General features: G+C 42.2%; 1 non-coding gene across 1 annotated transcript; it reads left to right on the forward strand.

Moving 5' to 3' along the window:
• Positions 1–13768: 13768 nt before the first annotated feature.
• Positions 13769–13840, forward strand: Trnae-cuc (transfer RNA glutamic acid (anticodon CUC)). The gene has a single exon. It is a non-coding gene; the product is annotated as a tRNA-Glu (tRNA).
• Positions 13841–14184: the final 344 nt, after the last annotated feature.

Consider the following 14184-nt stretch of genomic DNA (forward strand, 5'->3'; position numbering starts at 1 on the left):
CATTTTGCGGCAGGTGCCATTTGCCTACCGACCATTTTTTTGGCCAGTGCCGGCTGGGTGGTTGCGAAAATGAATCGATCCACCGACGAGCCGTCCCCGAATGGATTGAACCAGTTTCATTCACTTTAATGGACCTTGATTTGCATTACGGCATGGGCGCAGAAATATGAATGTTTTTCGGTCCAAGGGAAAAGTTCTCACACATTTTTTCGAAAGAATTGTTAAATTGTTTTGCAGCAACAAAATGATGAAATGATTAGACAACTGACAAAAGTAAACAAAACAATAAAAATTTTCTCATATAAAATATAAAATGTTGCACATTACATCAAACAAAAAGTACAAGAATGTTTAATCTAGAAACGAAAAAAAAAACATAAAAAAAACACAATCTGTTCAAAGTAACTGAACCGGAAAGGACAAATAAAACGCCCCCAACTCTCGATTAGTTCATGTTTTTGTTGACGTATTTACTCGAACCGTGACGTCTTCTTTCGTGGCTTCAACGCTGATGGAAACAGATAAACATGTGTATCCGGAAGTGGCCAAACTTCTGACGCTACCTGAGAATTTTGTGGTTTTTACGGCAAGAATGGAATGCGGCAGATAAGGTAAGAATGGACAGGGTTTATATTTTCGCCCGCAAAGAAGGCAAACTTGGCGAACGTGCGTAAGTCACAGAAAAAACACGTTTGTTTGATTTGTTATCGGCAAACGCAAAATTACAACCTTTTTGCACCGCTGTTGTTTTTCTTCAACTCCCGCGCATCTGTCAAAAAACTCCAACGACCTACTCCTTATGCCTGTCGTTATCGAGTTTACGGCATGAGTTATCAGGCTCGTTATCGAGCATTGACAAAGTGAATGTTCTTACCGTACCCATAAGCACGCTTCCGGATAGCAGTACGCTTTACCTTTTGCTCCTCCATTACGGCTAGTTATTTCCGTTTTCTGTCTATTTAAAAACGGTTTAAAAATGCAACTCAACAGACAAACATTCCTTGCCTAAAAAAAAACGCAAATTGAGCATCCCCTTTGTCTTATCTACAATTTTAAACTTCTTTACTTCATCCTACTGGATCGCATTCGAGTACCTGCTCGTGTTTTCTGGGAGGCCCCGTCCAACCATTCCATTCGGTGTGACTCATATTTGTACTAAACTCATATCGCATATCTCCTATCTGCTTCCTCGTGCGTACTTTTTCAGCCTCTGTTTCCCATAAAGAAAAGATACGCTATGTTAACATGCGAAAATAAAAGTAAATAAACAAAACCGCTAGCCTGTTGCTGCAGAATGCGGTTTAATGAACGATAGCCGCGTGGAAAAGCCCAGTCGTTCAAATATAGACGAGTGAAGGTGCTACACATCGATGCGCACAGTGCGTCAGAATGCCACAACAAGGGAGTTTCTTCTATTGTGCTCATCACAAAGAATCCTTCTTCAACCAATCTCCAATGAACTCCGGAAACCATCTTTAAAATAAAAACGTTACGTTAATGCCGTTAAAACCGAATTATTAAAACAATATAGTAAAGATAATCATCTTTTCGCATGATGTTCACAATTCGGGAGGGAGCGAAAGATAGCAATTTGATGCAAATTTTAACACAGAAAACTCACAGGTAAAACATGGAAAAAACATGGTTGGATACCCTGACGACGGCCATTAGTCGGCATGAGAAAGGATCAAAAAGGTGCTCTGAAACGGTTGAAATAAACTTCAAGGTTAGATCAACCCTTCCTGGAAGAACGATCATGATCCTTTTTTACACGAAGCCGTCTGGGTCACACGAGGTGTCAATTTGGCTTAGTTTCGTAGTTTCCTTAAAATTATATTTATTATAAATTCCGTCTGAAACTGGTTAAATTTGTAGTTGGATGAATCATCACATTTTCAAGGCTATAACAAAAGTTTCTTTTCTACTGATTTTCCTGCATTTCTATACAAGAAATATTCATTTGCTAACGGATCGTCTGATCAACTAATCGATTGCATTTGCAAACTTCCACGTGACAATTTGCCATAGTAATGCTTATTTATGGCATCACGTAGTGAGCGAAATATTTCCCAGACGCTTCCAAAAAAGGATCGACATTGAAAATCCCCTTCAGGATGATTGTCTGTGGCCCAAGGACAAGGTACAATTGGTGAACGTGATTTACCACGAGATCTACCGCGTTCAGCAATTGAGATTGCAGAACAAGAAAACAATGAATAAAAGTTTCTCTACTAGTGCCAAAATGTGGCAAAATTGCTTCAATATAACGGTACTCTTCGTATGCAACTCGCTCTTCCACCATTTTCGGCGCGCAAACATTCGGGCAGCAGCGAGAAAAGCAAACCAAACTTGTTTGTGCAAAACTTACCTTTAGTTTTAAATTCCTGCTGCTAGGAGTAATTCCTCTCGTTACCGTACAGTACCCAGGGTTCGTCGCTTGCAGCACGGGCGCCCGATGAAGTCTATTGAACAAGTCCGACGAATTGAAGGTTTCTTCTCCAACCGGAAAGTTTGTCAGACAAAATAGAACACTAGAATCCCCTTTGTAGTCTTTTGAATGTTTCTATGCACTTCTTCCTATCATAAACACAAAAATGAATACAAACTGTTAAACAACTAATAAAATATGGATTGTAAATTTCACACAAAAATATTCCTCCTCACTCTCGATTGTATGTCGTCACTGTTTGGCTCGTCCGAGTGATCAAAACAACACGCTGTGTTGTTCGTTTCGAAACATTCACCACTACCAGTACAAACGGTCGCGCATGCCGCAACCAAAAACTCAGTGGATCTGTTGTGCGCGAGCTTCCACGGTTCTGTCACCCTGAAGCGAGGCTTCGACACTGCGGCTATGCAATGCGCTGCTATGTGAATGAGAACGCGATAAACATATAGCCGGATGGGCAATAAAACCTGTAGATCGCACTCAGACACCGATCGCAGGATAATCGAGGCCCCGCGGATGCGCAAGACACACATTTACACATGCACGTTCTCGAACCCACACCACACCGCGAATGATCGAACGCGATCGACAAAGATATCCGCGGATTTACGAGGTGCAAACGGGCACGCTATGATACAACCACCGCGGTTATTGTGTTTGGTAGATCAGCTATACTGTGCGCTACCTTACGGCTTGCGGAATGATTCATGCGTCCACCGACGTGCCGTTGGCCGTAGTACGTGTGCCCTTTGCAGCCCCGTCACTCTCACTGCCGCACACAGGGCGAGCTGTAAGCGGTTTTGTCATTCGTCAACATAAACAACGACGCAAGATCGCTTTCGACATCGCACAATCGCTGCCTGCGCGTGAAGATCACTGTCTCGAAACGTCACCGAAATGTCATCGCGAGATCAAGGCACGGACAGCATCAACACAAACGGTGCTCTTGGGACGTCGATGTCGCGGAACACACGTTGTGAACGCACACTAGCACGGAGGTACGCAACAACACTTTGGCCTGGTCCACGGGATGGGGAATGCCAGTGTCTTTCGAGAGCAACTCGCGGTATTTCCCGTTCGCACATGAGTGTTTCCAGCAGCAGTGGAAGATATTCTCCATCCGCGAAGCAAAACACACTTCCTTCTTTCACTTGAACCGACTGAGCAACCTTCCTACCATCAGCCAATTCCAAATCAGGCGACGAACAATGTTCACAGGATGTGAAGGTAGGAAGGTAGTTGTAGCAAAAGTTTTAAAAATTGTTCAACAAACTTTCTCATTCATTCCTCCACCAACTCTTCACGATACATCCGGAAAGCCTTACAAACGTCAACCACAGACCACAACACTGAAATATCCTTCGCCACACACCGAACGCTAATGAACTGCGGATTATTCGTTTGGGTTCTCCAGTCCCACGCAGGCTTTGCTAGGCAACGGAAAAGCCCGCAACCACGAAAACAATACCTGACCATGCATGTGAATGTTTTTTAACTCCCAGGGGTACAAACTGAAGCACAGGAGGGAAGGAAAATTCAGGACACCAACAGAGACCACGTACCCGGTGAGAAGAGGGCAACAATTTTCACTACTGACTATCTATAACTACACTATCGCGCGGCTACACACGTCCGTCTCCGGCGGCAGCTCGAATGGATTTGGCTGCCCGCTGACCAGCGAACGACGAACGGAGTCACCCTGCTGCTGAAGGTTTACCACCCTTCCACCGAGGGTTGTGTGCATTTTTTCCCTCTTCCATTGGCGAACGCGCGAGAGCGAACCTGGCGCCCGTGGTGCGAGCGAGAACGAATGCGAAGCGAACCTGCAGGGTGAAGGGGAGAGAGAGATAATGGGGCGGTTTAAAGATGGAGAAACTTTCTCGCGTTGAACCGCGAAATATCTCGCGGACCGATGCTCACCGATTGTACAACGGTGAGCTTTCAAGAGTTATTTTTCTTTTTCTTTTGAACGCGAAAAGCTTTGCTCTCGCCTGATGTGCGGGAGTATTATGCTCGCGGTCTCTTCCAGGGAATGGAATGCGTTCACTGGAAGCGAACAGCATGCTGCTCCTGGGAGTTACATATTTTTAAAACGTGATCGAATTGATCGATCGATAGAACAAACTGCACAATGGGGATCGAATAAACTAGGATATTGTGTAAGATAATACGAACGAATACGAATTCGTTCTTAAAATGTATTTCTTTCGCAAATTGACAGGCCTAACAATTCAATACAATTTGATAAAATTATCCAATACATGATTAATGATTATTTATAGAAACATATTTTTAAGAACACCAATTTTATTCGGTTTGATTTGATGTAGAGTAGCGGCTCTATCTCATGGCGAATCCATCCAAAGCAATGTTGCAATCACCAAGCCATGAAATATTGCAATGGCGACACCTTTGCTGCAATGGCGACAAGCAATGGCGGTAGCTTTTAGGAACAGTAAGTTTGTGAGGTGTTTACGGATGATCGCTGTATGGATTCGGATGGACTCCTTATAAGAAAAGTTGGATTAAAGTAGTGCAAGTAGCACGAAGTAATTTTGTTCTTATTTCTTAATACATTAAATTGGATTAGTCATTCATAAAATGATTTATAACTGGCCGCCGCATGGGGTAAGATGATTCATAGAAAAACATTTTCATGAACGCCGATTATGTTTCGGATTTATTGTATTGATAAATGTGAGCTTCGAATGAATTTTAAAATAAATTATTTCAATTAAAAATTTTAAAAGATTGGTTAGTAATTTAGTCCTCCCGTGAACTACCAAAAATAGCTTGGTCTTTCTAGAACATGTTTCACCGTTAAACACTTTCGATCGCTGCGAAGCAACCGGTTAGTGTTTTTTTTTCAGAAGATGCTAAATTTTCCCGCCCGAAACGTTCGTTTCACTTTTTCCCGCTCGGTTGCCACCGTAATGTGATGCAGCTTTGCGCATGACACCGTGTTGACCCGATTCAAGCAACCCATTCCCTCGGCGGAATTCAACTAATACGTGCAGCTCGTTAAACTGATGCCTGTACACATCAAACAGCTCATAAAGTCAAGAAGTGGAGGAAGTTAAGAGGCTGAGGTTCGAAGCCCACAGAAAAAAAAAATGAACGAACCGAAAGAAAGAAGCAATTCGAAAAACCCCGTGCAAGGCGCGGATCCACAAATTAAGCTAATGCATCAGGGTCGCGACCGAGCAGGAAGATGGGAAACGCAATGTGCGGAGCAAATATGTTTCATTCATGACGTAAGTAAAAGTAGGCATTTTCACGAAAAGTGCACCCTTACCGTCCGGGCGGTAGGAGTAGGGGGAAAACTCTCGGCCCGCCCCAATAAACGTGACCGGAACCGTACGCATATATGAAACCGGTCGGGCGAAATAGTAAAGTTGTAAACATTAATTGTCCCCCGCACGAGCCGGTTACAGGTCCATCTTGTCACCCAGGGGGTGGCTGTGGTCCGATTCGTTCACCTTGTTTTACCCTGACGCTTTTGTAAAGGAAGAAAAGATGAACCATAAAATTGATCTGCGCGGATAGATTCGTCCGATGAGCCTACGAGTTACTCGTTTTGGAAGCCACAGGTGGCGAATGATAATAATAAAAAACCATAACGGCGAAATTTTAAAAACTTTCATTTTATCACATTCTCCAACCAAACACCGACGAACCGGCATTTGGAGTCCAGCTCGAGCGAGTTAGCGATGAAGCGTTTTTAATCGGCTCTGATCGAATTTAAATTGATCACTTTCTTGTTTATTGATGTGTGATTTCACTCGAACGATGGTGGAGCATTTCTTCCGGAATTAATCTTACATCAAAACTGCAAGCGAACAGCCTTTGAGATATCCAGAAGTAAATGAAGTAAAGCTTAAGTGTACATTAGCTCTAAATATTGTTTAAAGAAAACTACTTACGAGTGTGGTAATTGCTATTAATTAATAAGTTATTTTTTCCTATCCTTCAACAAGGTTTTTTTTTGAGCTTGCACGTCTCATTCCATCGTAAAAAAGCGAATTTAAAAGCACCTTTTCGATTTCATCCGTTTCTCATCGATTATATCTGTTTTTAAAGGCCCCGTTAATTGGCTGTATATTGAATCAGTAAATGTTCTCGCCCATCGCTCGCAAATCGATTCGTTTATTTTTCGAAAGTTATTTGCCATACCGCCTTGGTTGGCCGCCGGACAAAGGGGTGTTTAAATTTACACATGGCTTAGAAAGGAAGGGAAAACTGAAACCTGCGCATGTAACAAGCTGCAGCAGCAGTAACATGAAGATTTGTTTTTCAGCCGATCTTTCAAAGTGTGTACCAATCGGTGCCCGCTCTTTCGGAAGGACATCGGACCGGCAACTCGCAGTGCCGCACGTCGGTGCTTTCCACGAGGCAAGAGAAAAACTGGAAAGCTGAACCCGAGCAACGCGCGTGTGGTTTTCATTTTATGTTTTCCAGACGTCCGGCTTGATGATCGATTCCTTAACGCTCTATTTATTTCCGGCCGGTGCTTTCGAGGAGTATTTTATCTACCACCTTTCCGGAGGATTTTCATTTAGCTAACTCTCTCCCTCTATTTCTTTCAAACGATTGGACTATTAAGAGATCTGAATATCAAAGCATCGTGCATGGGTGCAAGTTTTTAAAATTGCTTAAATGCTTAAAGACCATTGCGCAGAAAAGGATTTAGAAAGCCTTCGAAAAAGGCCTAACATATGAATACATTTGTAAATTCTAGATGATTTTGTGCCAATGGAAAAATACAGCTTGGGAATGTAAACATTCGTGACAAGTGAAAACCACATTTTTCACACGCATCAAGTGTAGGCTTTTAAAAAATATCAACACAAAATAATGAAGTAGAAAAAAAGCTGTGGTAATCCATGTGTAGCGACTGCTTTATGATTTAAAGCTAAAATAAATGAGCCGAAGAAATAAGGGAAAAGTCTTAGAGCATCATGTGGTAGATGCGGAAAGAAATTCGGTACATACGGACAGAGGGCAGAGCGACCCGGGAAATAAATGGCATAAAACATGCGGCACACATGGATCATTTAGAAGTGAAAATGTGTGTTCCTGCAGATAGCTTGTGGATGAAGAAATGGAAATTCTTTTGAGATAGAAAGGCGGAGGCTGCACTGGAAAGGTTTGCAAAAAGTTTTAAATAATCAGTAGAAACTAATATTGAAAGTCAACTCACCAGTGCGGTTAATTACCTATGATAAGATATGCCGAATATGTATGAAAACCTTGACAGAAAGAATGATGATTTCCTGACATATTTCATTAACCTTGTAATTTAAACTGATGGTTTATAAAATTAGTTCCGCTATTGGAAGGCAATAGGCATACAAAACGATGAACTAATCATGAAAAGTATCTTCTTAAAATATATTAATTCAAAATTCGTCCAAACTGCCCAACTCCATGGTCTCCATGAGCAAACATGAATATCATCCATTATCGTAGTGCAGCTGAAAGAAGCTACATTTTGTTGATAAAATAATATAGCAGCAAGAAGAAGTATCATCAATTAGTTGGACATAAAGTGCTTTGCGCGTTATATAAATAAATTAGAACAAATCTGTTGCCAAACGGCGCATATGAAAAACATCGATTCACAAGCACTAATGCTTGGCTGCTGATGCAAGAGCATAATTTGTCCAATCGATTGGAGTATTTTTCCCAAGACGAACACAAACTCCAAACCTATGTATAACTGGCTCGGAATGTGTAACATTCTTTGCTTTTTTCTTTGTTCATCTAATGAAACATTATTGGTGCCTTCAGCGTCCAAATTTTCTCGCCTACGCATCGTCTGCATAAACCACTCATGCCCCTTTTCACGCTATGGATCCACATTTCTTTTTACCATCTATTTTTACTATCCACGCCATTACCGCGGTGCGGTAATTGGAATAACCTTCTGTACCAATAATGTGATGTGAAAATGGAACCAACCAGTTGTTCACATTGCATGCGTATGATGAAATGTATGTAAACCTCTAGTTGGAAAAATAAAAGCACGTGTTTATTGTCCACAAGATTAAATTGTTTGAAGTAGCAATAGTATATCTATAAATTGTTCAACATATATCGCTCTGATGCATAATTACTTTATCCATATGAGAATAAGATTTTTCGAACGCACAACAGTAGAAGTGTAATTTTTGGGTAGAAGCTAGAAGAAATGAGGACATCCTTCCAACCGACGGGAAACGAACTATGAGAAGCTTTATTCAACCCAAGCACATCGATGAATCGGTGGTAGGAAATTTTCATCCCAAAACATGCGGCGCGCGGATTTTCATGCGAGCATTTTATGATTGATTCTTCAGGATAATTATGGAGAGAAATTTGCTAAGTGACCCCGCACTGGTACACCCTCAGCTACGAACATCAAGGTGCCGGTTTTGTTCCCCTTCGCTCGTTGCTCATGTTTTCGTTCCTACCTTTCCCGTTTTCATTCCCATCTCTACACCAACAATCGTGCAGAGCGCTACTTTGCATATGAGTTTTTGCGAAGGAGGTCTGACGAGTGAAAAAACACGCAAGCCGACCCGGAATGTGTACGCGGTTTGCACATGCAGATCCGTCATGTACCATGTGTAATTTGGCCGAGGTGAGTTTGTTTCTTTGGCTTTTCGCTCCTTACCGCGTGGCCAACAATTTGCCCCTTAAGCCGCTGATTTGGGGGGGCCCAACCTTCGCCGAAGCCACGAAGCCACGAGAAGTGCTCCGTTAGATGGGTGATTAACAGCAGCCCGCCAATGTTTTATTAAATTTGTTTGAACCGATGGAAGGTGAAAACTGGCAGCGAAAAGAATGCTAGGAGTGTTTTGCGAGGAAAGGAAGCATGCAGCACATCAATCATACCGAAGCTTTACTTATCCAATGTAGGTCGCCTGCTCTACCGGTCATTAGATTTGCTTCCCGCTTGCCTACTGAAATAGGAAAACACTCTTTTTAAACTTTACGTTAGTAATTTGAGGGTCTTATTCAGCGTGAAAAACAGTGCTACGATTCAGAACAATAAAAACTAATGCATAATTATTAGCCCAGTTTAACGAGATATAAGAAGATTACTATTTTTAAAAGAAGCACACATGTATATATGTTTGCCCTAGCAATGATGGGCCGAAATGATACGGAAGAAGTCATAACAAACATCATGCAATTAGCGAGCAAGTTTATCACATTCGTTAATTTCTCTAAAACTCTTCCGTTCACAGTTCAACTCAACCATATCAGTGAAAAAGCCGAGGGAGAGAAAGACGAGATTGACTAGCTGGAGCATAATTTCGCTTTCCATTCCATGCGCTCGGTGCATCCTCCTTTACGTTGCAATGACTGCCCTCAAGGAATTGCATCCTTGACAAGGGCTGAATACATCTCTACTTTCCTCCGGGTCGTAGTAACGCCAATTAAAAAATTAGTAGCCAGTATCAACCGCACACGTGATAGCTAACGGAATGCTGTACGGAGTGGAACAGAAAAAAATATGCTGATAGAAGGAAAAGTTGAGGGCTGGGCTGACACAGTGCATCGGAAAATAGTGTGCGTAGTGTTTCGAGAAAGTTCGAACGAAAAAAAGCCCCAACCGAATGCATTACTGCAACAGTGGGCAGCTGACGTGAATTCAATGTTGATACCAAAATTAAGATATGCGCATCTTTTATTTAAGAAAAGAAATGCATTTCTTTTCCAGTCTAAGAAGAGATCAGACAAGAAAGTGACATTAATGAGGGTAATGCAACATTTTATGTCAGTTTCTAGATTGTTTACTGACACAACATGTTTTAAATACATATTTTCCTATGTGCAAGAAATAAAATCAAATAGAAATTACAGTACCATTTTCCATAATCTTTCTCTAAAAAAATCTAAAATAATTTTTTGTCATTCATCCTCTACAAAGCACAGTCAAATGTATCACGAACTAATTATGAATTGATTTCCCAACCACTGTTTGATCAAAATTATGCTCGCTCGAGCAGTCAACGCGGCTACATCCACCTTGGCTGGTGCCCTTGGACGATCGGAGGCTGGGTGTTCATTTTCCATCTTGCATTGCGTTTTCCGTTCGGTGGAGTCCCAACGGGCCCAATGGGGAAAGTTTGCTACATCCTTGCGGACTCGAACCTCCAACGATCTTGTATGGCGCTTGAGTAGTCATCTTCGCTGAACTTTGGCCCGACCACGTGCTCAAAGTTGAGCGACAGCGGAGGCAAGGGAAGGCGGGTGGCAGTGGAGCTAGCGGATGGAGAAAATTATGAAAAGGAAAACAAAAACAACATCTCCACTTCCGATCGAGGCCATGGGAACTACGACATCGCCGAAGGCGTTCGTGTTCGCGTTCCGATATGCGATGTTCCATTTTCGCCTCCAATACAGTACACGGGCCGGGCCTTCCCCGGAATTGGGTTACAAGATTCGGCTGGTGGTGTTTTATTTTTTTGATTTTGGGGAACTGTTTTGACAAGCTGAGAGGATACTGGACTTCACTCTAGCCCCATCCATCATGGCCGTGATCGGTGCGATCAGTGAGCTTTTCTCGTTCTCCCAGAGTGACGTGAATAGTGACAAACAACATCTGGGAGGTATTCATGGAAACAGGATAAGATTTTCAAAAAATTAGCCAATATCCGAATTAAATCGAAATTCAACTAAACTTTGAAGAAAAAAAGCCTATTCAAATGAAACCTTTAACCCACAATCAACCAAACTAGATATTGTTAAGGCAGGATAACGTAAAGGAAATAAGATCAATTCAAAAAGATTATTTAAAAAATCATTGTACTGTGTTAAATATTTCCATCTTATCGACAGCATCGTTGGGCTTTAGAGCAATAATAGAGCACCAGATAACTTTGATCGATGAGAAGACTTGGCGCCCATTCCATGGTGAGAAGCTGTGAGATGATTTCGCAGCCCGCGGTGCGCGAGAAAGATGATTAACGATTGTTAAAAAAATACCGCAGCAGCGCCGTCGCGCACCGTAATCATAGGCAAAAGCGGCGCACCGGAGCAATTATAACTGTACAGCATACATTTTCGGTACAAATCTTCACACTCCGAACGGCCCTCGCACACACATTCGGTCGGGCCCGAACATGGGCATGTTGATGCAAGTGGGACGAGACGAGGGTTGGAAGGAAGTTTGGCGGGAGGGGAGGCGAGGGGTATGTTTCGATAAAATAACAAAACAAGACAGAGAGATTGTGCGAGTGAAACTAGCCACCCGATGCGGAAAGCGTAGCACCGGATGGAAGGGAAAATTCAACCACCATTCCGTCCACCATTTGCCGGTGGCAAGATGAAGGATAAAACAACACAGTCAGGCACAAAGAGAGGAAGAGAGGAACTATTAGGGTGTTAATCGAACAATAGAAGGTAAAAATCAATATTTGCGCGCGCTCTACACGAGCCACTGTGAAGTCTCCCCGTGGGCCGGCGAATAACGCAAGGGATCAACTGACAGCGAACGATAACGGCAGGAAGATCGGTTTTGGAAGTCCCGTGTCCATTGTTGATCCGTTCGGTTTGTTCCGACCACCAAAACGCCGGCCAACGCACTTTCCAATCGGCACAACAACGGTCAACGGAGAAAGAAAATGGTGCGCAAAAAAAAACAGGGTAGAATTGAGATCGTTCGAACGGAACGCCATTTTTATCCGCGATTGATCGTGCACAGTGTGAGAGAAGGTGCGAAAGTGTGTAAATTCGCCTATGTCTACATTCTGCGAGCAATTGGCTGAACGAATTGAAATCAATACACGCAGCGATCGTGGTCGTTCATTTTCCAACGATTCGGCCATTTTTAAATGTGAACAAATCTATTTGACAATCTGATCGTATGCCCAAATGTATACCAAGATTTTGCTTGTAGTCGATTATACGTAAAAAAAATTGACATCCAGTTTGTGTTATTTCTGTATGTATTTGTCTGAAAAAAAACATTATGATTAAAGTAAGGCTCAACCAATTTTAAAATATAGGTCACATGTAGTCATTCGGAATAGTTATCCCGATATAGAGTCTACCATCTGGTGCAATATAAAATTTCTTCCCAAAGCACCGATAATGCTTCCTAAGTGAGACTTAATGACCAGTTTTCCATCCCTATTAAACTAACCGTTCATTCGAAATTCGCACATTCGCAAACCAACCGACGCGCTTTCCCAAAGGCATGCGAATTCGTGCTTTCCGTAGCTAATTATTATAAATTTACCATATTTTCGCTGGTTTGACCCCAACCCAGCTAAGTTTAATGCCTACCTTAGAGACTATTTGCGTGACCGTTATCAGGCATGGTTTGGGGCAAATTGACTCGTTAAACAGCTATCGTAGTGCGTTGATTTAATGTGCGTAAAAGGAGGGGCCCTTAAGGGGTGGAAATTAAATGTTGCATTATGTTCGATTAGCTTGGCTTAATGTTTACATTTATATTTAATCGCTACCCCCAGCCCTGATTTTTAATTGGCCAATTTATTACTAGGACTTTATTAGTTTGAGGAAAACTGTATCTTGTACATTCAACATATCCAAAGTTTCACTAACATAATTATTATTCAATAAAAAAAAGAGAAATTACTGCCTTTTTCCCAGGCATGCTAATAGTGCTTTTTATGTTTTGCTTTGATAAAACTACATTAAATCTGTGATGGGTTTTCAACCAAACTTCAACCAATTTTACGCAATCTCAAAATTGCAACGTTTCTGAACTGTGTGTGCACTTTTTGTGAGTTCCTACCCAGACATAAAAAAGGCAAATTGCCCAAAATGGAAGGCGCAACGTTCAAAAAGATTGTACCAACTCACGAAGAAATCAAAGAGCAGGAAAACAGTGCATCAATCCGTTTCAAATAATGTGCGCTTCTCGGCACCGAAACGTATCGTAACATATTGATGTTATCCGGTAATTTCCACCCACTTCACCGTGTATTTGCTAGAGTACCAGGCTCGCGAAACACAAGATGAGCACATGCCAATTTTACAGACCACCCTGCATCCCCAGCTCAGTGGAGACATGCACCGAGATGATCAATCTGTGGATCGTAAGATTGTAACCTTTTCATTGTTTTTTTGCGTTTTGTGCATCGATTTCTACCACCTACCGGCAATCGCGTAACATGCTTGCGTATTTTGCGCCCGCGCCATTCGGTGCTGATCGGATGCACACGAATGCACAATTTCTATCGCTTTCTCACTTTCTCTGGGAGCAGATGGGTGGTAGATGTAGGATTAGAAATTAGAATCTACCCATCTTATGTTTGGCTCAGTGTACCTGGTTGATACTAATAGCTTTATCATCAACAATCCCATATTGTCTAGTGGTTAGGATATCCGGCTCTCACCCGGAAGGCCCGGGTTCGATTCCCGGTATGGGAAACAATTTTTTTTTCTAGTGAAGGCTCGATGTACTGATTAATTAAATTACAATAAAATGGAAATAAAACCCTTGGATGTTATTTTGTATCTAGAAACCATTCTCCATCACAGTTATTAACGTTTCGCTCCATGTGTGAGCACTAAAATCATTCATATCGCTGTCTAGTAATTATCACAAACAAACAAGCTTCCTATTGCGCCCCATGCAATGGTCTATCAAACATCTTTACGGCCACTTGGTTGCCCAATCAAAAAGACAACGGCCATCCCTTTGCCACCATCCGTCGCAGCAAGGGCCAGGCTCTCCCGGGCTCTGCCGAAGAACAAAAGCCCAATCAACGCGC

This window comes from Anopheles ziemanni, chromosome 3 (genome assembly GCF_943734765.1).
Source record: "Anopheles ziemanni chromosome 3, idAnoZiCoDA_A2_x.2, whole genome shotgun sequence".
Lineage (NCBI taxonomy): Eukaryota > Metazoa > Arthropoda > Insecta > Diptera > Culicidae > Anopheles > Anopheles ziemanni.